A 24,780-nucleotide genomic window follows, 5' to 3' on the forward strand; every position below is an offset into this window, starting at 1 on the left:
TTGATGATAAAATATTTTTGTCGAAATACATTAGATTACAAAAAGTACGTATGAAATATAATAATTAAAATGGTGGCGAGCCAGATAGAATGTAAAAGACTTTACAGTATTTTATTACCTTTGAGTTGCATATGACATCCATTTATTCTGTCCTGACACAATGACACAACCACTAGTCAAGCCAAAGGGCCTTTTCCTTTATCCATGGCGTGTGTCTTTAGAGCTTCTGTTGATTAGTATAGACTCGGTGTTAAAGAGGGCAAAGATATTTTCTTAAAACTAGCTTGTTTATTCTTCGTTCATCTGTGCGATAGCGGTAGCAACCTGTTGGCATTCAGGTCTGTTGGAATGTGATTTAACTGATTCAAAATTTGGTGTTTCAGGATTCAGGGCTGTGGGAAAGTGATTCAGGATCCATTACTATAGAAATACGTCTCTCCGTACAGGCATATTGACCTATAATTTAATAGCATGCATGCCATTTGGAAAACAAAGATCTCTTACAAATACTGAAATACTGAGTTGGCCTTTATTTCACATGCTCCATGATGGGTAACTCTCATTTGGTTTCCATGTTCCCGATGCTACAGTGTTATGTAACCTTTACTCTGCTTCAGAAATGTTTTGTATTTTGATATAATAAAAGACTGAAAAGGAACGCTTACACGTTTGCGCGTCTCTTGCATTAAACACAGAAATCACATATCCTTCTGCAAACAAATGCATACATTTTTATAATAATAATAATTACATTTCCTACATATAGGAAAAGTAAAACACACAAGTAAAACTTTTGCACCAGTTTAAATTCATATTTTCCTTAAGAAGGATAAAACTAGATTTGGAAGAAATGTGTCTTTATTACCTGTGTGTTCCATTTACTCTCATTAATCATGAACAAATGGGCCACTTAGGCCTGAAACACCTTACAGCTGCATAGAGTCCACAGTAATTCTCAAGATGGGGATTAATGTCCACTAGTGGCCTCTGACATATAGCCAGGGGTTTGTTGGACTTGTGATTGTGGGATTATCTATTAATTACTTCCAACTAGGGGCAATATCCAGCAGCTGTTACATAGCTTTAGTGATAGCTTACTTTTAATATCTGCTTTATCCTGGTCAAGGTTGTGATGGTTCTGTTACTAATACCAAGGAATACTGGGAATACGGCCTGAATCTTTCGCAACAAGTGCAACACACACACACACACACACACACACACACACACACACACACACACACACACACACACACACACACACACACACACACACACACACACTTATTTACTTCTAATGGCTAGAGGTTGGGACTGCATATACACTATTCTGAGTTCATGTTGGAACTGGGGAGCATAGAAAGTAGCAACATTACCTTTTACACCAAAATTTGAGATCACAAAATTAGTTTTGCACTCATAATTGGTTCTGGCCATTTAATTACAAAACTCAGAAAGGTACACATTTCCACATACTGATACACATCAGTTGTTTTGTTAAAAGCATCTTGTGTAGAAAATGAAACGATACATTTATTTGCAGTAATTAAAAACCAACTGTTTCCTTTCAGATAAGTCATAAGGAAATTCAGACAAGTAATAAGTAATTAAGGAAATTGGTTTTACACAGTTTCAGACTGGACGGTGAAGCATAGAGATTTCCAAACTAGGGTGTGTGGTGACCTTTGATTTGGTCTGCCATGCCATATATGAGAAGAGGGAAAATGGGGGGGAAATCTTTTTGACACATTTCTAATTAATCTTTGGTTTTGTTTCTATTTTTAAGCTAGGCTGGTTTTGCTTTTTATGTTCCTTGTAGTCAAGAGTGGAGTGAATCTTGCAGTCATAAAGTCCTTGTTTAATCAGTGCACATCTTATAGTTGCCGCTGAAGCAGCAGCCTTTCTTTAGGTCATCCTGTAGCTGTCTTGCAGTCACACAGGAGTTTTTCTTACTTGTCCTGACTAAGTTGCTACGGGCCCTTGATCAAATTTTGGGTTTCTTTCACTGCCAGGAATTTTTCTGCTTATACCCAAGGCCCTTCAGGTGTGATGAAATAATCGCTTCTCTCAACTTTTGTGGAAGCTCCTTTGCCACCTGATTCCAGTGATTGCTACTCACCTTGAATACCTTCATGGGTGGGATTTACTGTATATATACATCACAGCTGAAGCAAATAAAGGATCATTAGGGAGTTCCCAAAGACGTAATTATGTTTCAACTCCATTTTAGGCCACAAAAACTGTCAGAACAATATTATATGGGGATTAAATAATTTTGACATGACTAGGGACACAGGTTTTATGTATCACTCAACTCATAAAGAAGTCATTCAAGGCTTAATAAATCTTAAAAATCCTTGGGGGTTTGAATATTTCTGATTAAAACTATATATATATATATATATATATATATATATATATATATATATATATATATATATATATATATATATATATATATATATATATATATATATATATATATATATATATATATATATATATATATATTATTATATGCATAATAACATTTGGATGGTTATAATTCCACTCTTATTGACCTGCAAAAACAATACTACAGTTCGAGAGTATAAAAATGTTTAGATTTTGCGGTGATGTATGCTGCTGGTGCTAACATAAAAGTATAATATGCCACAGACGCACGCGCGCGCTCGCGTGTCGTTTGATTTTTCCCCCAGCCTATTTGCGCCGGTTTAATCTTCCTAGGCTGTGACGTCACGGCGGCCGCGCGCACTGCCTATCTTTGCGCGCTCCCGGATTTTGAATGCTGCTCGAGAGAAGTCTCCCGTAGCGAGGAGGTGGTGGCGGCGGCGGCGCGCGTGGTCGTGTGCGCTCCAGGGGTCCCCAGGATCAGCTCGCGTCCCGCTTTATTCTGTTTTTAGTGCAGAATGGTGAAAAATCGAGCGGAGCACGCGCTTAGTTTCGAAGTTCATTTACTGTGAGTGTGTGTGTGTGTGTGTGTGAGTGTGCGCGCGCTCGGACAGACCACAGCAGCCGGGCAACACAAACAGCTGCACGATCGCTTGTTGGTTGTAGCCGAACGCAAAGCTATTTATTTATTTTTTTTGCCACCACCGAGATGATCCGAACCAGTTTTAGGGCTTTTATCATCGCAGACAATGAGACTGCATGGATCTGGATTCCTCTTCTGGGTTTCTGCTAAGCCACTGTGACACCAATATCTGCAATCTGTTCAAGACCCAGGTAAGCAGAGACCTTCTTCAGATCTGCATGTCCTATCTCCTTCACATTTTTTACTAAATAGATTAAAACAGCAGGAATGTGTTTCAGAACAGATCACTGGTGCACCTTAATCACATCAGAACATTGGCTAGATCGTAGCTTCAGATGGTGCTGCTGCATGCATTGTTTCTGTGCAGGAAAAAAAAAGCATGCTGTGATCCCAAGATTAGCAACAGTTGTGTTACACTGTAATAGTGAACTATGGTTAGGATTTAGGTCTTTATCAAAACAGCACCTCTTCCTTTTTCAAACCTGTCCGTAGTAGAGATTTGAGTGCTGTATGGGATATATATGAAGGTGGGTGGGCTACACTGTAGAGTTAACTCGTATTGTCTTCAGGGACACACTGTCCTATACCACTATCAGAGCTCTGGATACATCATATCCACCATATCCACCCTATGATGGATGTAATGCGAGGTTTGTGATCCGTGTTAAAATCTGATGAGATCCTAGTCTTGATGATGATATTCAGTATTGGAGATCAGTACTTTGTGTGAAGGCAGTGTGTCAATCACTTTTTTAATCATGAATGATCTGTAGGCTACAGAGAATCCTTAAGGTAGAGTTGCTATCGTGGCTCGTCTATACAGTTGTTCAAATGGAGAGACAGACAGACAGACGGACGGACAGAAAGACAGACAGACAGACAGACACACAGACGGACAGGCGGACGGACAGAAAGGCAGACAGACAGACAGACGGACGGACAGAAAGACAGACGGACAGACAAACAGGCAGACAGACAGACAGACGGACCTTTATCGTCGTCGCAAAGTACAGGCAAACAGCAACGAAATGCAGTTTAACTTCTACCAGAGGTGCAATTAGTAGAAATTGTGACAAGTGCAGATAAATATAATTGAAGTATCTTCTCTAGGGACACTATAGAAATGAAATTCAGATATATATTAGTCAATGTGCAGTTTTTATAGCGGTAGATTTACTGCGCTCTAAAAATAATTCAACATACAACCATTACTGCATATGTATTACTGCAAGATGTATGTAAGACACAAGATGAGTAGAGAATGAGATTGTATACATTTATACAACACGATGGTGGATGGACAAATGCTGGTCGTGAACCTGCTGTTTCTGCTGCGTATGTTCCTGTATCTCCTTCTTGATGGAAGGAGGGTCAGTAGTTTGTGACTGGAATGTGAGGCGCTCTTGTTGATGTATAAATTGTGTGTGTAAAATGCATAAATATTGAAGTGCAGGAGCAAAAATGCAAACATTAAGAGACTGATGGTACTTACTGGCATATTACTTACTTACTTACTCACGCAATCTCATTTTTCAGAGCAATGTACATAGCAAAGGTTTGAACATCAGCACTGATTTTTTCACGGGTTGAGCTGAATTCAGATCTTCCCTAAATAGTTAAGATTATTTGTTTTGTAAAACTTGTCTGAAACGTATTGGTGATCTTGAATAAAAAAAGGTTTGCGTTTCATTGAATTTGTTGTATCCGGCGTATAACTGTTGAACATAAAAAAAAATATCTAATCTTTTGAAAAATAAAAGTCTATCGATTGGCGTTTACACAGTTTTCAACATGAATTCAGATCCCGCGGATCGACGATGCAGAACGCAGTCATTTCCTTTAATTCTACATTCCGTTCAAAGTTCTTTTTTTTTTTTTTTTTTAGGAACCTCTCATCCAGTGTGACACGTAATAATCATGTAACACCTCCAACCTGCACAGTCTGAAACATGCTAAAAGCATGCTACGTCTGTAATTAACACACAGGCGATTGTTTCACACGCATCCGAGAAGTAATGCAGCACGTATGAACCAGCGCTCGGGTCTTTCGGCTCATCGTTTTAATGTCGCATCACTTTTATAGGTTCATATCAGTATGTCACTGAAAGGAGCTAAACTGGGGACGGGTGTAATGAAAGCGTTCCTGTAGGTCGAAAATCGGCATCAAAAATCGAATAGGACAAAACTGGACTGAGCCGAGATTCGCTCAATTTTCAACAGACATGTTCTGAACTGTAGCTTTTGCACTGACACCTGTAATTAATGGTTATTAACACCGTGTTAGAAACAATAGTAATACAAGTTCTGACTGTAAGCCATGCATGGAGAGTGAGTGGAAAGCAGGCAAAGACTTAAAGATATGTCACTGATTAATGTTTTATTGCCAATCTTGCTTAAATAATAACGTTCAGTCTTCACAATCAATGATTTTAAAGCATCCAAATAGAAAAAGAAGATGCTTAAGGTGTAGAAACACCGCCTAAAGGTAACCCTGGTGATATGGACAGGAAATCTGGAAAGGTTTAGTGTAACAGCTTGGTAAAGAGCAATGCGACGCCAACGCTTGAACTTCTCAGCGTGTGAGCAGTAAAAATTAATTATATGTGAACTGTTCATGTTGATTTAGGGTCAAATTTGATGTGTTCGGAATCTTACAATCTTTACCAACTTTTTTTTATTATTTCACTTATTCTACCTGCATGTTGCTTGTAGTAGCTTTTGGAGGTGATGGCGTAGTGGGTAATGCTCTGGGTTAACGATCGGAAGGCCGGGGGTTCAAGCACCGGTATCGCCAAGCTGTCATTCTGTCATATTTGATTACTAAAATAAGCGATAGCTGCAGCCGTCTGTGCCATAACAGTCTCACATAATCTTTGGGTTTTATCCCAAATCTCTTATTGTAGTGAAGCTCAGGCAGTGGGTTCTAAGGAGAAACTTACAATACAGGAGACTGAAACTTCTGCACATGGGTGTGATTAAAAAAAGAAAAATTAAACCACACAGGTTATTTAATAAGAATTTACAGACCCTAACGTTTTGGAGACCATGTGTCTTAGTACTTAGGTAACGTGCAAACATTTTTTTCCCATAGTCATGTTCATTTCTTTGTTCCAACATAGTTTATCATGAATCTTGTTTTTTGTTTTAGTAAAACCGAGAAAGTTCAAATGTCCATTATTGCATTGTTGAATAAAATGATGGTTTAATACAAGTAGCCTCACAATCTGAGGTAAGATTTCCTCCATTTGGCCCCACATGGCTGATGAGTTTCCTCTAACGAATAATTTGACGATATTCGGCCACAGCATTGCTACAGTTAAACCAGTAACGTTAAACCAATTTATAGCATTCAGCGTACAGCTGCTTTCAGAAGACTAGACTAACGTTTGTACAGCTGTAGATCTCTGCATGTTTACAGCCAGACCACTGGCTAACGTATTTGCATGCTTTGTTGTTTGCATGTGGAATGCCTTTAAGCCCTAGCATTAGCATGAGAAATATACTAAAATTGTAAGTATTTTGCCTTAGTATTTAAGCTTCCACCTCATGTAGGCTGTTAAAACACAGACAAAGGACGAGTTCAGTCAGAAACAAAGTGTATAGGTCAGGAGGGAATATGTGCGGGGGTTTTTTTGAGCTTAGAGCTGTCTTTGTGACCTTGTGATTCAGGACTAAGGATATGCAAATTTTCCCCGGTGGCATGACTCAAGCCAGCAGTACGTTTCCACAGCCTAGTGTCGGCACTGCCTTATTTATTCAGTCCCTCACCAGAAGGCAAATAAATGATGTCACGCATGAAACAGCGATAATGAAATGCAAGCTAAGGCAAGACAATAGTAAGTTAGAAACTGTGTTGGTCACAAGAAGCTATTTTTATTATTATTTGTATTTACGTTCTTCCCCTGGTGGTCTAGTGGTTAAGATGCAGCGCTCTCACCGCTGCGACCCGGGTTCGATCCCCGGTCAGGGAACCATCCCCAGCCACTCTCAGTGCCGGTCCCAAGCCCGGATAAATTGGGGGAGGGTTGCGTTAGGAAGGGCATCCAGCGTAAAACATGTGCCAAATCAAACGTGCGGAGGATCCGCTGTGGCGACCCCTAACGGGAGAAGCCGAAAGAAAGTTATTTGTATTTACGTTCTTAAAATAGTCATAATTTTACACTAAAAATTTAAAATCTAAATCTTTAAGCTCTGTTTACTTTTTCTAATCACATTCTACCATAAATCCTTTAAAGGCTTGTTCCTGATACTATAGGGTTGCAAAATTCCATGTATTTACTCAAAACATTCCATGGGAATTAACAGGAATATATGTGGAATACATTGAATTTACTAAATGTTGCAGGTTAGCCTACAACAGGGAACTTAAAGTAGTTGAAAAAAAAAAGTCTTGCAGTATAATCTTGGTTATAACAACCAGATTAAATGCAATTTTAGTTGAATTTCTATCCTGCACATTCAGCAATTTTACTGTTATTGAGGCCAAACCCCCTCCATCTACTGTGCATTCTTTCATAACATAATACACATCATTCCTTTAATCCTGCACGTCAAAATAACTGTAAAAAATGTCCGTCTTGGTGAGCATTCACAAAAATTACATAAATATTACATAAATTCATGTATAAAACTTCCTTGTGGTGTGTGTAAGCAATTGTGCAATAAAAATATACCAACAATCGAATCGAAGTCAGAAATGTAATTTTTTATACCTGTATTAGTTTTTATGCATTTCATCTTATGACCAAACAAAATGACAAAAAAAACCCCAAAATATTTATTTATATTTATTGTATATGATACATTTTGGATCAATTTCCCAAATTTTTTAATAATTTCCAGTTAATTCCCATAAATTCCTGGTTTCCAACTTGGAATATTTCCCGAATTCCACAGATGAAGTTCCCATAGAAAGTTTCTAAAATGTTTCTGTAAATTTACCGGAAACATTCTTCCCATTTGCAACCCAACCTAAATCAGATGAAAATGTATGCATCATTTGGGTACAACATCATATTTTCTCTATTAGAATAAAAATTCCGTCCGTCTATTGTGGAAACACATTATTTTTGTACCAGATTTTTTTGCAGTCAAATTTCTGTAATCCAGAAAAACTTTGTCCACTTGTACATTTCCAACTCCAAATTTATTCATATGTCAATGATTGTTAGATCTACATTGAATTTTATGCTGAAAATAGAATTACTTTTTTACAGTGAATTGTATTCTGTTGATTTAACAAGCAAATTGTAATTTGTGCCAGTGAAATATACAGTATATCTTAATTGCATCATCTTTAGAAGACTAGTTTTTTTTTTGTTGTATTTGGTATGCAGATACAGACATTTTGAATTAGATAACGCCTCATTTACATAAATTAATGCAAACTTTTATAATGCAAAAAAAACAACAGTATAGTAAAGAATAGCATTAATGCGAACTCTAGATTCCAGTTCATGAATAGGCATGGTATCCATTAAAGGAGCCGTGCATTCTTAAAATAATCCCACATTTGCGAGTCTGAAATTCCTTACAGGTCAATTCGTATTAGTAATGCAATTGAGAGCACAATAACATAGTTTTCCCCTAAAAAGAAGGGAAAACTGGCCACTGTTAGACTGTAGGGGGCATATATTTATTTTGCTGGCCCCACTTGACTTTTTAGAAAGTTAAGGTCATGGCGAATCATCAAAATGTTCATCTGACTGGTCATGCTGAATCATTTCCATGCCGATTAGGAGTGGCTTCCTTCTACAAGTCACCTGGTCTCATCGAACGGTCTGATGAGGTTGAAACCCTTGTGGTCGTGACCCTTTTATGGACTAAATATCTTCCTGTGCACATCTACAGCGTTTATGTTCATATACAGTTCCAAAGATGTGTAGAATCAGTAATCCTCTCAATACTAATACACATAAGTTTTTTGGTTATTTGTGTGTCAAACTTTCTATAGTGCTAGACCAAAAAACTGAAGTTCATTAGATATAATTGTTGTGGTTGATATTTATTTGCATTATAAGAATATCTCCTATTAAAAATATTCTTCTTATGAATGTTGAAAAAGGTTCACAGAGGAGGGAGAATGCTCCAAGATGTGTTCACTCAGCTGTGTATTTACTCAGGACACTGTTGGGGTAACGTTCTTGTGCTAGTGCTTTGGATCATTGATGCTTGCAGCCTTGATAATATTACACTCAAAGTGTTTTTGGTTGCAATGACGGTCCTAAAAATGATTTTTAGTTTAATTTAGTGTTAGTTTGTTTCAAACATCCAGGTATTTGTCTCCTGCATCTTCTCTCTGCTTGTGATGCACACTTTGGATTTGGATTTGTGCATTTATTTGATGAGAATTATAGAATCTCCACACCGTCTCTCTCTATCCTTCATATTGGCCCAGAAGGTAGCAGCCACTCAGTAGGACATCAGAACATCTTTCCATGTTTCCTCTCAGCTCCTGGTCCCACCTAAACACTGGAGATTGTTTCCGGGGAATAATTTTTCGGTCTCACCTTTCATCAGTCTGCCTGGGATTTCGGCTCTGACTCGTGTTCACATATAACCTCTCCTTTATTATTCGGATTCCTGCTTTAAAGTGCAGATGCAAAAGACTTTAAAAACAGGCTCAGTTTTACATACCCACTTTTCAGGGCTAATGTCACTGAATAAACAAAGCCTTAAATGGTTCTCTAATTTGGTGTATTAAACAAATCGGCCCCATAAATCAGCTTTGGTATATTGGATAATTGCTTGGCAGCAAACAGGCATTCTGGATATGGGCTGTGGGGTTGCTTTTGGAGGTGCTGCAGCTACAAAAGAAGGAGCTGAGCTTTGAGGTGATCTGGGCAGGGCAGATCTATTACCAGACGGGCCGTTGCATCGCCTTGCAGCCTAAGCAAACAGAAGTGCTGTTCAATGGCTGATCAATCACCCTCAGGCACAGGGTGTGCACTTTATACTTGTGTTTCTCCTGCCCTTTACTTCCCTCCCAACATTGCGTCTGACTGGTTATTTTTTTTCTTGTTCTTTCCTGTCGGTTGCCGTTATGCTCGGTCACGGTTTGAAGATAACTTTGTCCTTGTCTCGCTGAGACAGCACTACTTTGCTTTGCAGGCAGGTGCTAGATTTGTGATCAAAACATTGCAGACAGCAAAGAGCTCAGGTTCCTCTGGGTTATTACTTTGAAGATAAGGGAAAGGTAAAACAGGCTGGGCTGAAGTGCTGTCATTGGCAAAGGTTAAAATGTTTCGTCTCGTTGTGCAGTACCTTTTGTTAAAATATACATAAATAAAAAAGTAAATGAATATCCATTGACCTTTGAAGTGTATAGTTAAAGACGGCGTCCCATCTGGTTCCATGAGCACACCGTTGTCTATTCAGCATCGACGAACAGTGTAGACTGTAGCTGGCAATTTTATACAGTCTCCCAATCCACATTTAGTCCCTATTTCCAGTTATAATAACCTCCACTTTTCTGGGACGATGTTCCCCATGATTTTGGAGTGTGCTTATGGAGATTTGTGCTCATTAGCTACAAGGGTGGTGGTGAAGTCAGGTACTGATGTAGAGTGAGGAGGCCTGGGGTGCAGTCAGCGTTCCAATTCATCCCAAAGGCGTTGCGTTTTGAGGTCAGAGCTCTATAGCAGGCCTTTCAAGATCTTCCACTCCAACCCATTTAAAGCATATCTTCACGGAGCTGGCTTTGTGCACTGAGGCAATGTCATGCTGGAACAGGTTCAGTTCTCCTAGTGATGGAAAAATTCGATGCTACCACTTTCACAGTTTATGGAGGAACCCCAGACGGCTGGAAAAGTCAGATGTTTTAACAGATCAGTTTCTTTATGTGACCTTTGAGTAAGAATCTGCAACTGTCTGAACGAGAGGTCGACCGAAACGGGTCGAGCGGCGGACGGCTCTACAACCTCTAGTCTGAACCACCACTTCCCACTGCCCTGCCCTTGTCTTCTTATGGTTTGTGTTAATATGAATAAAGCAGCTGACACTTTACCCACAACAGTGTTTTTCCAGTCCCAGCAGTTTTTGCTTTACCTTTTAAGGTAGAAATCCAAGAGAATTTTCGAGCTGCTTGTGTGATTTGACTGCAGCCACAGTTCAAAATAAGACATTACATTGCGTGCCCAAACATGACCTTCTTTTCCCCAGCGCTACGGCGTCCTTGTGTTGGTCGTGAGCTAAACAAGCTTTCCCGAACTTTTTCAAATTCAGTATCTCTCCACTCCAGACTGCAGCCCTTACCCTCCTTTTTATCCCATCCTCTTTAGGATTAGATATAAAAATGCAGTGAAGCAAAAAAAGAAAATAAATAAAGCAATTGCATGACATACAATCGATGGGAGGACGCACGATGCAGCAGCTTCTTCTCCGACCTTCAGCACTTTTATGTTCAGCTGGTCAAACTGTTATGCAATGTCCTTCAGACGTTCGTGTGGTGGGAAACTTTTTTTTTTCTCCTGAGTTTAGTCTGGACTGAAATCGATGGTGTGTTCGGTGTTGTGGCAAAGCTTCGTTGAATCCTTCAGTTTGATTGGACGGAAGTTGGTGCTGTATTTTATTTAGCGGTAACTCGGGGTAGTTCTGACAAAAAAAGGTGCAGGGAAAAAAATACTTTTAACTTAACGTTTTTATAGTAACAGCGTACACTCGGGCTTGGCAGATGCTCCACATAATGAAATACTAATAACAGGTTTATAGACCATAAGTCAAGTCAAGTTTATTTCTATAGCGCTTTTTTTTACAACAGACATTGTCTCAAAGCAGCTTTACAGAATTTAACAGTTAAGGTGAGCGGTGTGCATTTGTCCCTGATGAGCAGCCATGGCGACTGTGGCAAGAAAGAACTCCCTTAGATGTTATGAGGAAGAAACCTTGAGAGAAACCAGACTCAAAGGGGAACCCATCCTCATTTGGGTGACATCAAGAGTGTGATTATAGTCTTTAAAACAATACAGAACACGGGACAGTGAGAACTAACATGAGCACTGGAGTGTAAGATTATAAGTAATGTTCTTTCTACAGTCTTATACAGTCAGTTGATGTTATAAAACCAGGATCTACTGAACAACTCATAAAATAGCTCAACATTTGCGATCATCACAGATCCAACACCAGCTTCTCCACGCCACTCAAAGAGGTCCAGTGTCAAAACTCCACATGAAGTGGAATCCAGAATAAGACATCGTATAAGATTTGTGTGTTTTTTTTAACCATCCCATTTCACTTTGCTGATACTATAACTTCCACTCTTCTGGGAAGATGTTCCACTAGATTTTGCGGTGTGCTTGTGGAGATTTGTCATCATCTAACCGCAAAGGTGTTAGTAAAGTCAGGTACTGATGTAGGATGAAGCTTCAATTTCCCCCTCAAACTGAAGTTGTTCAGTAGGGTTGAGGTCAAAGCTCTAAAGCAGGCCACTCAAGATCTTACACTCCAACTAATATAAACCATACACTATATGGACAAAAGTGTTGGACACACGGAATTTTTATGACAGCATGACATTTTTAACCTTTACTTAAACTAGGAGACCCACAAAGCCAGCTCCATGAAGATATGCTTAACATGGGTTGGAAAAAGATCTCCAGCTATAGAGCTCTGAAGCTCAACCCTACTGAACATGAATGAATATGAATGTTTACTGCATAAGTAACTGACATTACTAACACCCTTTGGCTGAATTAATCTCCGCAAAGCGCACTCCAAAATCTTGTGGAACATCTTATCAGGAGAGGGGAGGAAATTGTAAGAGCAGATGCTCAAAAATCACATACCGTAATTATGACCAGGTGCAAACCTTTGGCAATATAGTGTATCTTCATGAAAATGGCTCTGGACAATGGGGCATTCCATAGTGAGATCTTATGCAGTTGCATCCAAAATTATCCTTTGGATAGAGTGTAGTTTTCCCTGAGGAATTGTTTTCACAGTAACCTGATTGTTTTTGCGCTTTGTTTTATTTACTTTTTTCAGAGAGGTTTATGAGAGAATGTCTGACAGGATTCCTGATAACAAGAACAAAATGTTCCCAAACATTAAATGGAACTATGAACTGTTTGTAGCTAACAAGCCTGATACATTATGTTTTGCTAGTAATAACAAAAGTTACAACAAAAGGAAAAACTTATCCCTAATCTTCAGAAATTTCTAGATCATTTCATTCACAGACTAAAACTTGAAGCCTGGCCGGAGTTTCTCTACAAAGTTCCTGCCAAACGCTTTCCAAACACAAATTCATCTGTCCGTGAAAAGTTTATGGCGATATCAAAGGGGTTATTGTTTTTTTTTTTTTTTTTCCACAACCAATGGTAGTAACACACAAAGCCTGGAGTGACCCCTGACCCGAGGCTCTGAATACTGTGGATGCTTTGAGCAGTAATGAGGCCTTTGTTATTCCAGTCTACATGTCCATTAATTACAGGAGCTTTCACTCCCTCAAACACACACACACACACACACACACACACACACACACACAAGGCTGAATTGAGCTAAGAATGAAAAGTATTTCTACTGGCCTCTAGACATTGGCATAAAGAGATGCTTTGGAATTCTCTTTGCTATTCTTTGCACCCGAACAATTCCTGCTTTGAAAGAGGTTAGTGAAGAACAGCCAGAGAATTCCTACAACCCAGCCTTATTGAGAATGCTGACGATCTGAAATTTCATTGAGGATTCAGTTGGCAGTGTGTGTGTGTGTGTGTGTGTGTGTGTGTGTGTGTGTGTGTAGGGGGGGGGGAAGCTTGAGCAAACATGAAGAAGAGTCTTATGTAGACACCTGATACCTGGTGAACACAAGCACACTGAGATCTGACTGTCTGTGTATGTAAACAGATGGTTTTGAGATAAAGATCGACATTTTATTAGCACCCAAATGGAAACAGGAAATATGTTTGTACATGCAAACATCTCCGAGAGCTAACTAATCCTCTGGAGAATATCACAGAGGTATACCGAGAGCTTATATGTTTTCCAAACCTTACGTTTTGTACACTAGACTGCTGTGTGCTACTTTATATCATTTATATTGCTGGCCTACTTGGGTGAATTGAATACTTATTTAGCTGGAAAATCTTCTTTTTCTCCTTCTTCTTTCGGCTTGTCCTATTAGGGGTCGCCACAGCGGTTCATCTGTCTCCATACCCCCCTGTCCTCTACATCTGCCTCTTTCAAACCAACTACCTGCATGTCTTCCCTCATCACATCCATAAACCTCCTCCTTGGCCTTCTTCTTTTCCTCCTTCCTGGGGGCTCCATCCTCAGCATTCTTCATTGTCCATGAAATAATATCTCTGTGCTGCGACATTTCATAAAAAGAGTCCTCAATAAAGACAATCTAGTCTAGGTTTGTTGCCATTCAACAGAACCGATTTGATCCTAACACGACTCTTTTAAGTCCGGCTCAGTTCAAATACTGTTCAAAATGGCAACCTCTTATCTCATTTTATCTTTCGACAAGATTATTAAAGTCTTAAATAATCCATGGAATCTTTCCTACATAAATAAGTTTCCAGAGGATAAGACCTTCCGCAATTTCCTTCTTCTAAACTAAAAAAAACAAAAAAAAAAACTAATAATAATAAAAAAAAAAGTGCTGTGCATCATTAAGCTGTCATCTTCCAGCACATTTCTGAAACAGCACCAGCATTATTCACAACAAGCTGAGTGCCTGATCCCTCCAGCTGTGGGAAGAAGCAATTTGAAGCAATGACTCATCAGCCAAGAATCTTCTCCTCTCCTGACAACTATTGCATATTATTCTGCTTGTTGATTCTAATTTGACCGAAATGCAAATGGAGGATACCAGCAGAGCCGCTTTCTCTCCAGCACATATGTTATGCCTCGGCATTTGAGATTGGATTCGGCTTCAAAATTCAACGCTGACTGTAGACGCATAGATGATCTGACCAACACTTCTTTCTTTTTTTCACTTTAAAGACCTTAAGCAATATTCAGTTTAAAATTCACTCTATAAATGGACAGTTAGTTTTTGTGGTGTTGCACTTCTTTCATTCGTTAGTCCAAATATATTTCACTGTATTACGACTACAAATGAGACCAACATGCAACAGCTAATCGGCTTTCTGTTTTTGGCGCGAGTGAAAAACAGCTTTGTGCACAGGGGCTTCGGAAACAGTTTGGTGAAGAACCACATATGGCTGGAAAATGTCAGGTGTCCCAATACTTGGATTGGATTGGTATTGGGACCCCTGACATTTTCCAGCCATATGTGGTTCTTCACCAAACTCTTTCCACAAAGTTGGAGGCACACAATTGAATTAAAATGTCTTTGGATGCTGTAGCATTAAATCTTCACTTCACTTGAACTAGGAGACCCAAACCTGTACCACACGACAATGCCCCTGTGCACAAAGCGTGCTCCATGAAGATCTGCTTAACATGAGCTGGAGGAGATCTTTGAGTGGTCTGCTATAGAGCTTTGACCTCAACCTCAACACCTTATAGATGAATTGGACTGCTAAATGCACCCCAGGCCTCTTCTACATCAACACCTGATTTTTACTAACACCCTTGTGGCTCCACAAGCACTCTCTAAAATCTTGTGAAACATCTTCCCAGAAGAGTGGAGGTTATTATAACTGGGGACAAAGTGTCCACTAACGTTTGTCCATATAGTGTTTGTCTAATCAGTTTATAATAAGATTTAATTAAACGTGTCCCCTGCCATTACGCTGTCATTAAAACAGAGCAAGGCGTTCACATATTGTGCATATACTGATAGAGAAGTGAAGAAAAGAGTGCAGGGTGGAGTAGGTGGAGAAGAGTGATAGCAGGAGTGATTTGTGATAAAAGAGTATCTGCAAGAGTGAAAGGGAAAGTTTACAGGACTGTGGTGAGACCTGTGATGTTCTATGGTATAGAGACAGTGGCATTGAGTAAAAGACAGGAGGTGGAGCTGGAGGTAGCAGAGCTGAAGATGCTGAAGGTATTCAAGGAACTGCACATGTAGGACGTTTTGGAAACAAGGTGATTGAGGTAAGATTGAGATGGTTTGGACATGTGCAGAGGAGGGACTTGGGGTATATCGGTAGAAGAATGCTGAGGATGGAGCCACCAGGATGGAGGCCAAGGAGGAGGTTTATGGATGTGGTTTGAAAGAGGCAGATGTAGAGGACGGAGTGGTATTAAGAAGACATTGTGCATAGACATCAGAGATGTACAACAGGAAGTGTTCGAATGAGCTAAAAAAAATAGCTGAAAAGACTACAATGAAGAAATTACGCCAAAAAAGAAACAAAATCACGCCAATGAACAAATCAGCGAGAGATTAGATGACACTGAGGCATTTGTTTACATGTCATGACTTTTAAATCAGGTGATTAAAGAGAAAGAGGAAGAACTCATTTCATATTCTGTAATTGTTTATAATTTGTCAGTAAAGTAGATTAGGTTATAACTGTACAGGTGTTCAGTAGAGTTGGAAGGCCATTTTTGCTAGATCTTTACTTCAGGTTGAGGCAGTCAGGTTGAGATATGTGCATTTCCTGTCGAGACCTTCTCCGTCTCAGGGCATGATGAATAGTACAACAACGAAAGAACAACACATGGCAGAGAAGCTTTGAACAATTCAGCAACTTTAATGGCAGGTTTTTTATCAATCGCTGTCAATATCTAGTGTAGGCTTGTTGCTAATTAGGTTGTAGCTCATGTAGCTGGCTAATTGCTAGACAGTCGCAGGTCTTGTGAGGCACACCAGCCTGTTTATTGAATTTTTTCCCTTTTCATTTCGAAGCAATAGGCTTTCTCAGTACTGGTGTCCTGCTTTTTTTTAAAAAAAAGAGAACAATTCAGTTCTTGGAAATGGCAAAGCTACTTTTCAACACGCCGCAGCTTCATTAGCGATGCTCTCTCTTCCCAAACTCTTATTAGCTTGAAGTGCTTTCAGTGTCTCTTTTGCAGTAGTCAGACAATTATTTTTTTTCCAGGCAAAGCAATCAATTTTCAAGGAAAGAAAATAGTAAAAAAAAGAATGAAAGGAGTAGGACGTAGAATTTGAAACCCAGTTCACCACTGTTTCTTCCTTTGACCACTTTTAATAGATACTGACCACTGCAGACCAGGAACAGCCTACAAGAGCTGCAGTTTTGGAGATGTTCTGACCCAGTCGTCTAGAAATCACAATTTAGCCCTCGTCAAATTTACTTAATACTTACGCTTGCCCATTTTTCCTGCTTCTAACACGTCAACTTTGAGGAGAAAATGTTCACTTGCTGCCTAATATTTCCCACCCGCTAACAGCTGCCATGATGAAGAGATAATCAGTGTTATTCACTTCAGCGCTCATAACTCCAGGTCGGTGTATGAAAAAGAATTGAGATCTTATTTTTTAGCCAAATGTGGGTCTTCTTCAGACTTTCACCCTGAATTTGGAGGGTTACAATTGTATAGAATGTTTTTAGATGTGGTAGATTTACATTTTTCCCTTCACTTGAACTAGGAGACCCAAACCTGTTCCAGCATGACAATGCCCCTGTGCACAAAGACACCTAAATGAAGATATGCTTTACGGAGTGAAAGATCTTGAGTGACCTGCTGTAGAGCTCTGACCTCAATTCTATTGAGAACCGAACTGGAGCTCTGACAGCGCCCCAGGCCTCCTCACCCTACATTAGCACCTGACCTTACTGTGAATGAGCACAAATCTCCACAAGCACACTCCAAAATCTAGTGGAAGATCTTCCAGTGAAGCGAAGGATAATATAACAGCAGTCAGTTGGCCACAATTCTTTGTCTGTTTTGTAGTGTATATAAACAGAGAAATATACGATGATTTGTTGGCAAAAGAAAACGTTTTGGCACGTGTTTTGTGGAACAAATCAGGTCCAGTGTTTGTGAATGTCCAGTGAAGCCAGAATAACTGGCTAATTTCAGATTTTATTGGATTTTTATGGTCCTCACATGCACTTTTTAAGAGCGGGTTATTCATACAAGGCGTATACATACTTTTCTGTGGGGTATTATAAAAGGGAAAAAAAAAGAAAAATCGCAGAGTAAAGCATCGAAAGTGTTTCATTTTTGTTTATCGTGCAAGAATTTTCTGAACACTTGAGTGAAACCGTTGACAGAACTGGGCCACATAAATCTGATACAGAAACAGTAACAGATTGTCTACTGACACTGTGTGTCAAAACCCTTGTTTTCCCATTTAACACTAAAACCTTCTCTCAGTATTCATTACACTGAACAGGTTTTAACGTCCGACGTTTAAAACTTTAATTTTTTTTACTTATTTTGCTAACAGGCTTTCGTTTTATAATCATGAGCCCGTTACAACCCCAGTCAGGCGTTCTAATAAAAAGTTACACCGAGCCTATCTTAAGTGCCACCAACACAGCCATCATCGTCTTTCAGCGCTCGTTCTCTCTCTCGAGGGGGAACGGCTTAGCGAGAGTATGGATTGTGTCTCATAAAAAAGTCATTAAAGATAGAGGGTATTAATTATTCATCGCACAGTCAGGCGATGAAAAACCGGCCTTGTCCTCTTCTGATTTTTAAAGATTCATGTGGGTTCTTAAATGAAATAGTTTTTCAGCGCTGTATACAAAGTCGAGGGGAGTCACTCAAACTCAGCGTATGCTTTTATAGTGTGCGTCAAGGTATACACACTTTTTTCATTTTTCACTTGTTTCGTTTTTGTCTTCCTCCTATAACCGTGTCATGGATATAAAATCATACCCAATATGTATAATAAGCATTATATTGTATTGTGTTAATGCGTAATTACATTATGCTTAAAGCCTTTGTTTTATTTTTGAAAAAAGAAGGAAGTTTTTAATGGGAGAATAAATGAATGATTAAATGAATTTGATGTTTAGTCACACTGAGTAAATGTATTATCTGTTTTGATCCCAATTTGTTTCCACTAAAGCTGGACCATTTTCAGATTGCTGGTGTATTATTATTATTATTATTATTATTATTATTATTAATATTGTTTATAATTATAATAAGGATAACATTTTAATTTTAGGATTCAATTTTAAATTTAAGGATTAGCTCTGGACTTACACAGCACAGTGCACTTTATACCACACCGTACCGCACACGGTCACTTTAAGGACAATCATGTCAATCACCTCAAATTGTACTGTTTACTGTCATATGCATTCTATTATATACTTTTTTTTTTACATACAGTGAGGAAAATAAGTATTTGAACACCCTGCTATTTTGCAAGTTCTCCCACTTAGAAATCATGGAGGGGTTTGAAATTGTCATCGGAGGTGCATGTCCACTGTGAGAGACATAATCTAAAAAAAAAAAAATCCAGAAAACACAATGTATGATTTTTTTACTATTTATTTGTATGATACAGCTGCAAATAAGTATTTGAACACCTGAGAAAGTCAATGTTAATATTCTGTACAGTAGCAACTTTGTTTGCAATTACAGAGGTCAAACATTTCCTGTAGTTTTGCTCATACTGCAGGAGGGATTTTGGCCCACTCCTCCACACAGATCTTCTCTAGATCAGTCAGGTTTCTGGCCTGTCGCTGAGAAACACAGAGTTTGAGCTCCCTCCAAAGATTCTCTATTGGGTTTAGGTCTGGAGACTGGCTAGGCCACGCCAGAACCTTGATATGCTTCTTACAGAGCCACTCCTTGGTTATCCTGGCTGTGTGCTTCGGGTCATTGTCATGTTGGAAGACCCAGCATCGACCCATCTTCAATGCTCTAACTGAGGGAAGGAGGTTGTTCCCCAAAATCTCGCAATACATGGCCCCGGTCATCCTTTCCTTAATACAGTGCAGTCGCCCTGTCCCATGTGCAGAAGAACACCCCCAAAGCATGATGTTACCACCCCCATGCTTCACAGTAGGGATGGTGTTCTTGGGATGGTACTCATCATTCTTCTTCCTCCAAACACGTTTAGTGGAATTATGACCCAGAAGTTCTATTTTTGTCTCATCTGACCACATGACTTTCTCCCATGACTCCTCTGGATCATCCAAATGGTCATTGGCAAACTTAAGATGTGCCTGGACATGTGCTGGTTTAAGCAGGGGAACCTTACGTGCCATGCATGATTTCAAACCATGACGTCTTAGTGTATTACCAACAGTAACCTTGGAAACGGTGGTCCCAGCTCTTTTCAGGTCATTGACCAGCTCCTCCCGTGTAGTTCTGGGTTGATTTCTCACCTTCCTTAGGATCATTGAGACCCCACGAGGTGAGATCTTGCATGGAGCCCCAGTCCGAGGGAGATTGACAGTCATGTTTAGCTTCTTCCATTTTCTAATGATTGCTCCAACAGTGAACCTTTTTTCACCAAGCTGCTTGGCAATTTCCCTGTAGCCCTTTCCAGCCTTGTGGAGGTGTCCAATTTTGTCTCTAGTGTCTTTGGACAGCTCTTTGGTCTTGGCCATGTTAGTAGTTGGATTCTTACTGATTGTATGGGGTGGACAGGTGTCTTTATGCAGCTAACGACCTCAACAGGTGCATCTAATTTAGGATAATAAATGTAGTGGAGGTGGACATTTTAAAGGCAGACTAACAGGTCTTTGAGGGTCAGAATTCTAGCTGATAGACAGGTGTTCAAATACTTATTTGCAGCTGTATCATACAAATAAATAGTTAAAAAATCATATATTGTGATTTCTGGATTTTTTTTTTAGATTATGTCTCTCACAGTGGACATGCACCTACGATGACAATTTCAGACCCCTCCATGATTTCTAAGTGGGAGTGTCAGGGATTCACCCTGCCACGCCCCCCTCTGTAGCTGTCAGGGATTCACCCTGCCACGCCCCCGTCTGTAGCTGTCAGAGATCCACCCTGCCACGCCCCCCTCGATAGCAGTCACGCTGCTTCCCAAGATTACCGACAGCTGTGGCTCATGAAAGATCAGACTACATAAACTCACGTTCTTGAGTCACAGGCTGTCGGTCGTTATATTGTCAAGCTGGACAATCGCGGGGCTGCTCGACCGCCGGCTGTATGTGCGAATTCCACTTCCGACTTGGATTACTCATTGCCGAAGGCTTTATGGATTATGCTTAGGACATTCGAACTCATAGCGGACAACGCGTCTCGAGCGGATGTCTTTGTTTGTTGTTTTCAACGGCTTATGAGTGTTTTTGTGTTGTACGGTTGTTGAAATAAAAGGACAATGATCGGATTATATCGGCTTCCGCGTCTGCAGCCTGACAGAACGACCGACCTATACCGAACGCGGATTCTCCATTCCGCGATTCCGACCGCAACGGATCGGCAGCTGAACCCGGCTTCGGATTTCCTCCGGAAGCTCAGTGCCGCTTCTCGCGGTTCAGATCCACAGAAGCCGGATCATGAGAGCGCGGCTGCGCCACGCCCCTCAGAGAGCGCGAGGGGATTACCGGCTCGTTACTCGGGGAAAAAGGACGAATTGGGCGGATTTCTGCAAGGCATCGGCGAGTATGTGGCTGTTAACATTTCCCGGTTTCCTTCCGAACGAGCCAAGATTGCCCTCTGTATTTCCCTCCTGTCTGGAGAAGTTCTTGCCAAAGCCAGCTCTCTATGGAGCGCCAAAGGGGGCAAATTCGGCTCACTCGCCGAATTCAGCGGGCTGCTTCTGGGGAAGTTGGGGATGGAGGTGGTGGATCTCCACTACAGTCCCCTTGAGGAGGAAGGTGCTCCATTCCAAGGTTCTCAAGAGCACGCGGCTCCGTGCCGGATCTCCCATGAGCCTGCAGCTCAGCCCCAATGTTTTGATGAGAGGGCTGCTTCATCTCAGGGTCTCTACCAGCGTGCTGCTGTGTTCCGGGGTTCTCGTGGACGTACCACACCATCTCCGAGCGTCGGCGAGCACACCATGCCGTCACAGAGCTTCTACAGGCGTGCCGCTCTGTTCCGAGGTTCCCGTGGGCGTGCCACGCCGCCACAGTGTCTCCAGGAGCGTGCTTTCCCGCCACAGAGTCTTCACGAGAGCGCCGCGCCGCCACAGAGTCTTCACGAGAGCGCCGCGCCGCCACAGAGTCTTCACGAGAGCGCCGCGCCGCCACAGAGTCTTCACGAGAGCGCCGCGCCGCCACAGAGTCTTCACGAGAGCGCCGCGCCGCCACAGAGTCTTCACGAGAGCGCCGCGCCGCCACAGAGTCTTCACGAGAGCGCCGCGCCGCCACAGAGTCTTCACGAGAGCGCCGCGCCGCCACAGAGTCTTCACGAGAGCGCCGCGCCGCCACAGAGTCTTCACGAGAGCGCCGCGCCGCCACAGAGTCTTCACGAGAGCGCCGCGCCGCCACAGAGTCTTCACGAGAGCGCCGCGCCGCCACAGAGTCTCCAGGAGCATGCTTTCCCGCCGCCACAGAGTGGTCACGAGAGCGCCGCGCCGCCACAGAGTCTCCAGGAGCATGCTTTCCCGCCACAGAGTCGTCACGAGAGTGCCGCGCCGCCACCTCCGGTCACAGAAGGCGAAGTGACTCCTCCGAGTCCCTCTCCAGACGACGCCACATCCCAGAGCCCCTTCCAAGGCGACATCTCGCCCACGGAAAGCTCGGCTCTGCCCCAGGACCTCCAAGAGAGCTCCGCCCAGCTCCAGGTCCCTCCAGAGAGCTCCGCCCAGCTCCAGGTCCCTCCAGAGAGCTCCGCCCAGCTCCAGGTCCCTCCAGAGAGCTCCGCCCAGCTCCAGGTCCCTCCAGAGAGCTCCGCCCAGCTCCAGGTCCCTCCAGAGAGCTCCGCCCAGCTCCAGGTCCCTCCAGAGAGCTCCGCCCAGCTCCAGGTCCCTCCAGAGAGCTCCGCCCAGCTCCAGGTCCCTCCAGAGCGCTCCGCCCAGCTCCAGGTCCCTCCAGAGGGCATGACTCCGCTCCAGGCTCCTCCCGAGAGCTCGTCTCCGCCTCCGAGCGACCCCACGAGCTCGTCTCCGCTTCAGTGTCCCAAAGAGAGCTCCACTGATGTCGTGGACCTCCAGGCGAGCCCTTCTCCGCTCGTGGATCTCCAGGCAGGCTTCACCTCATTTCCAGGCTGCTCAGTAGGCTCCGATCTGCTCCTAAGGGTCCCAAGGAGCGCCCCTATGCCCAGGGGTTTCCCTGTGCACTCACCCCGGCTCCAGGACTGCGAAAGGGAAGTTGAACCGCTGCCCCCGGGTTCCACCGACGGCTCCGGCTCGTCTCCAGCGCCCGCAGAAGGCGACGGCTCGTCTCCAGCGCCCGCAGAAGGCGACGGCTCGTCTCCAGCGCCCGCAGAAGGCGACGGCTCGTCTCCAGCGCCCGCAGAAGGCGACGGCTCGTCTCCAGCGCCCGCAGAAGGCGACGGCTCGTCTCCAGCGCCCGCAGAAGGCGACGGCTCGCCCCCGGGCTCCGCAGAAGGCGACGGCTCGCCCCCGGGCTCCGCAGAAGGCGACGGCTCGCCCCCGGGCTCCGCAGAAGGCGACGGCTCGCCCCCGGGCTCCGCAGAAGGCGACGTCTCGCCCCCGGGCTCCGCAGAAGGCGACGTCTCGCCCCCGGGCTCCGCAGAAGGCGACGTCTCGCCCCCGGGCTCCGCAGAAGGCGACGTCTCGCCCCCGGGTCCTCTTCAGGGCGACCGATCGCATCCAGGCTCCACGCAGGGCGACGTCTCGCCCCCAGGTCCTCTTCAGGACGACGTCGTCGGTCCTCCAGGTCCCTCTGACGGCGACGTCGGTCCTCCAGGTCCCTCTGACGGCGACGTCGGTCCTCCAGGTCCCTCTGACAGCGACGTCGGTCCTCCAGGTCCCTCTGACGGCGACGTCGGTCCTCCAGGTCCCTCTGACGGCGACGTCGGTCCTCCAGGTCCCTCAGAGGGTGGTACGACGTTCCTGGTCTCCGCCCGGGACGTCCTCCACTCCCCGGTCATTGTCATGGTTGGCGTCCAGTTCCGGTTCCCCGCCATGGAGATCGCTCCGGCTTCAATCCCCGCCAGGGGCTTTACTCAGCCTCCCGTCAGCACCGAGGGCGTGGCTCCGTTCCGGATCCTCCTGCAAGGTGTTGTTCCATGCCGGCTCTCCGCAGAGGATGCTCACCAGGCCTCCGTTGCTCCCAGGCGTCTAAGGAGGCCTTCCTCGGAGTGCCCTGGCCCGCCTGGCATAGGTGGGTTTTGGGGCGTCAGGTGTCGCCCCTGGAGGGGGGGGTACTGTCAGGGATTCACCCTGCCACGCCCCCCTCTGTAGCTGTCAGGGATTCACCCTGCCACGCCCCCGTCTGTAGCTGTCAGAGATCCACCCTGCCACGCCCCCCTCGATAGCAGTCACGCTGCTTCCCAAGATTACCGACAGCTGTGGCTCATGAAAGATCAGACTACATAAACTCACGTTCTTGAGTCACAGGCTGTCGGTCGTTATATTGTCAAGCTGGACAATCGCGGGGCTGCTCGACCGCCGGCTGTATGTGCGAATTCCACTTCCGACTTGGATTACTCATTGCCGAAGGCTTTATGGATTATGCTTAGGACATTCGAACTCATAGCGGACAACGCGTCTCGAGCGGATGTCTTTGTTTGTTGTTTTCAACGGCTTATGAGTGTTTTTGTGTTGTACGGTTGTTGAAATAAAAGGACAATGATCGGATTATATCGGCTTCCGCGTCTGCAGCCTGACAGGGAGAACTTGCAAAATAGCAGGGTGTTCAAATACTTATTTTCCTCACTGTATATCTTTATATATTTTATATTTTTCTTGGTTAATTTTCCTACTCATTCTATTCACTCATGTCGGACCGTCGTAAAAAGCATTTCAGTGCATGTCGTACTCTGTATGTATGTATGTATGCTTGATTTGATTTGAT

At 43.0% G+C, this 24,780-nt stretch overlaps 1 protein-coding gene across 5 annotated transcripts in view; it reads left to right on the plus strand.

The window, feature by feature from the left end:
- Window positions 1–2,659: 2,659 nt before the first annotated feature.
- The window catches only part of arhgap32b (Rho GTPase activating protein 32b), a 136,005-nt gene continuing 113,884 nt past the window's right edge, over window positions 2,660–24,780 (plus strand). For 2 of the 5 annotated variants that reach the window (XM_083564815.1, XM_083564817.1), the window contains exon 1: window positions 2,773–3,225. The gene's annotated coding sequence lies outside the window, so the exon portion shown is untranslated. Of the gene's footprint in view, window positions 3,226–24,780 lie in introns of all 5 variants that reach the window. The other 3 variants (XM_083564813.1, XM_083564809.1, XM_083564812.1) reach the window with 3 other exon arrangements.

This window comes from Silurus aristotelis, assembly GCF_946808225.1.
Source record: "Silurus aristotelis genome assembly, chromosome: 16".
NCBI lineage: Eukaryota > Metazoa > Chordata > Actinopteri > Siluriformes > Siluridae > Silurus > Silurus aristotelis.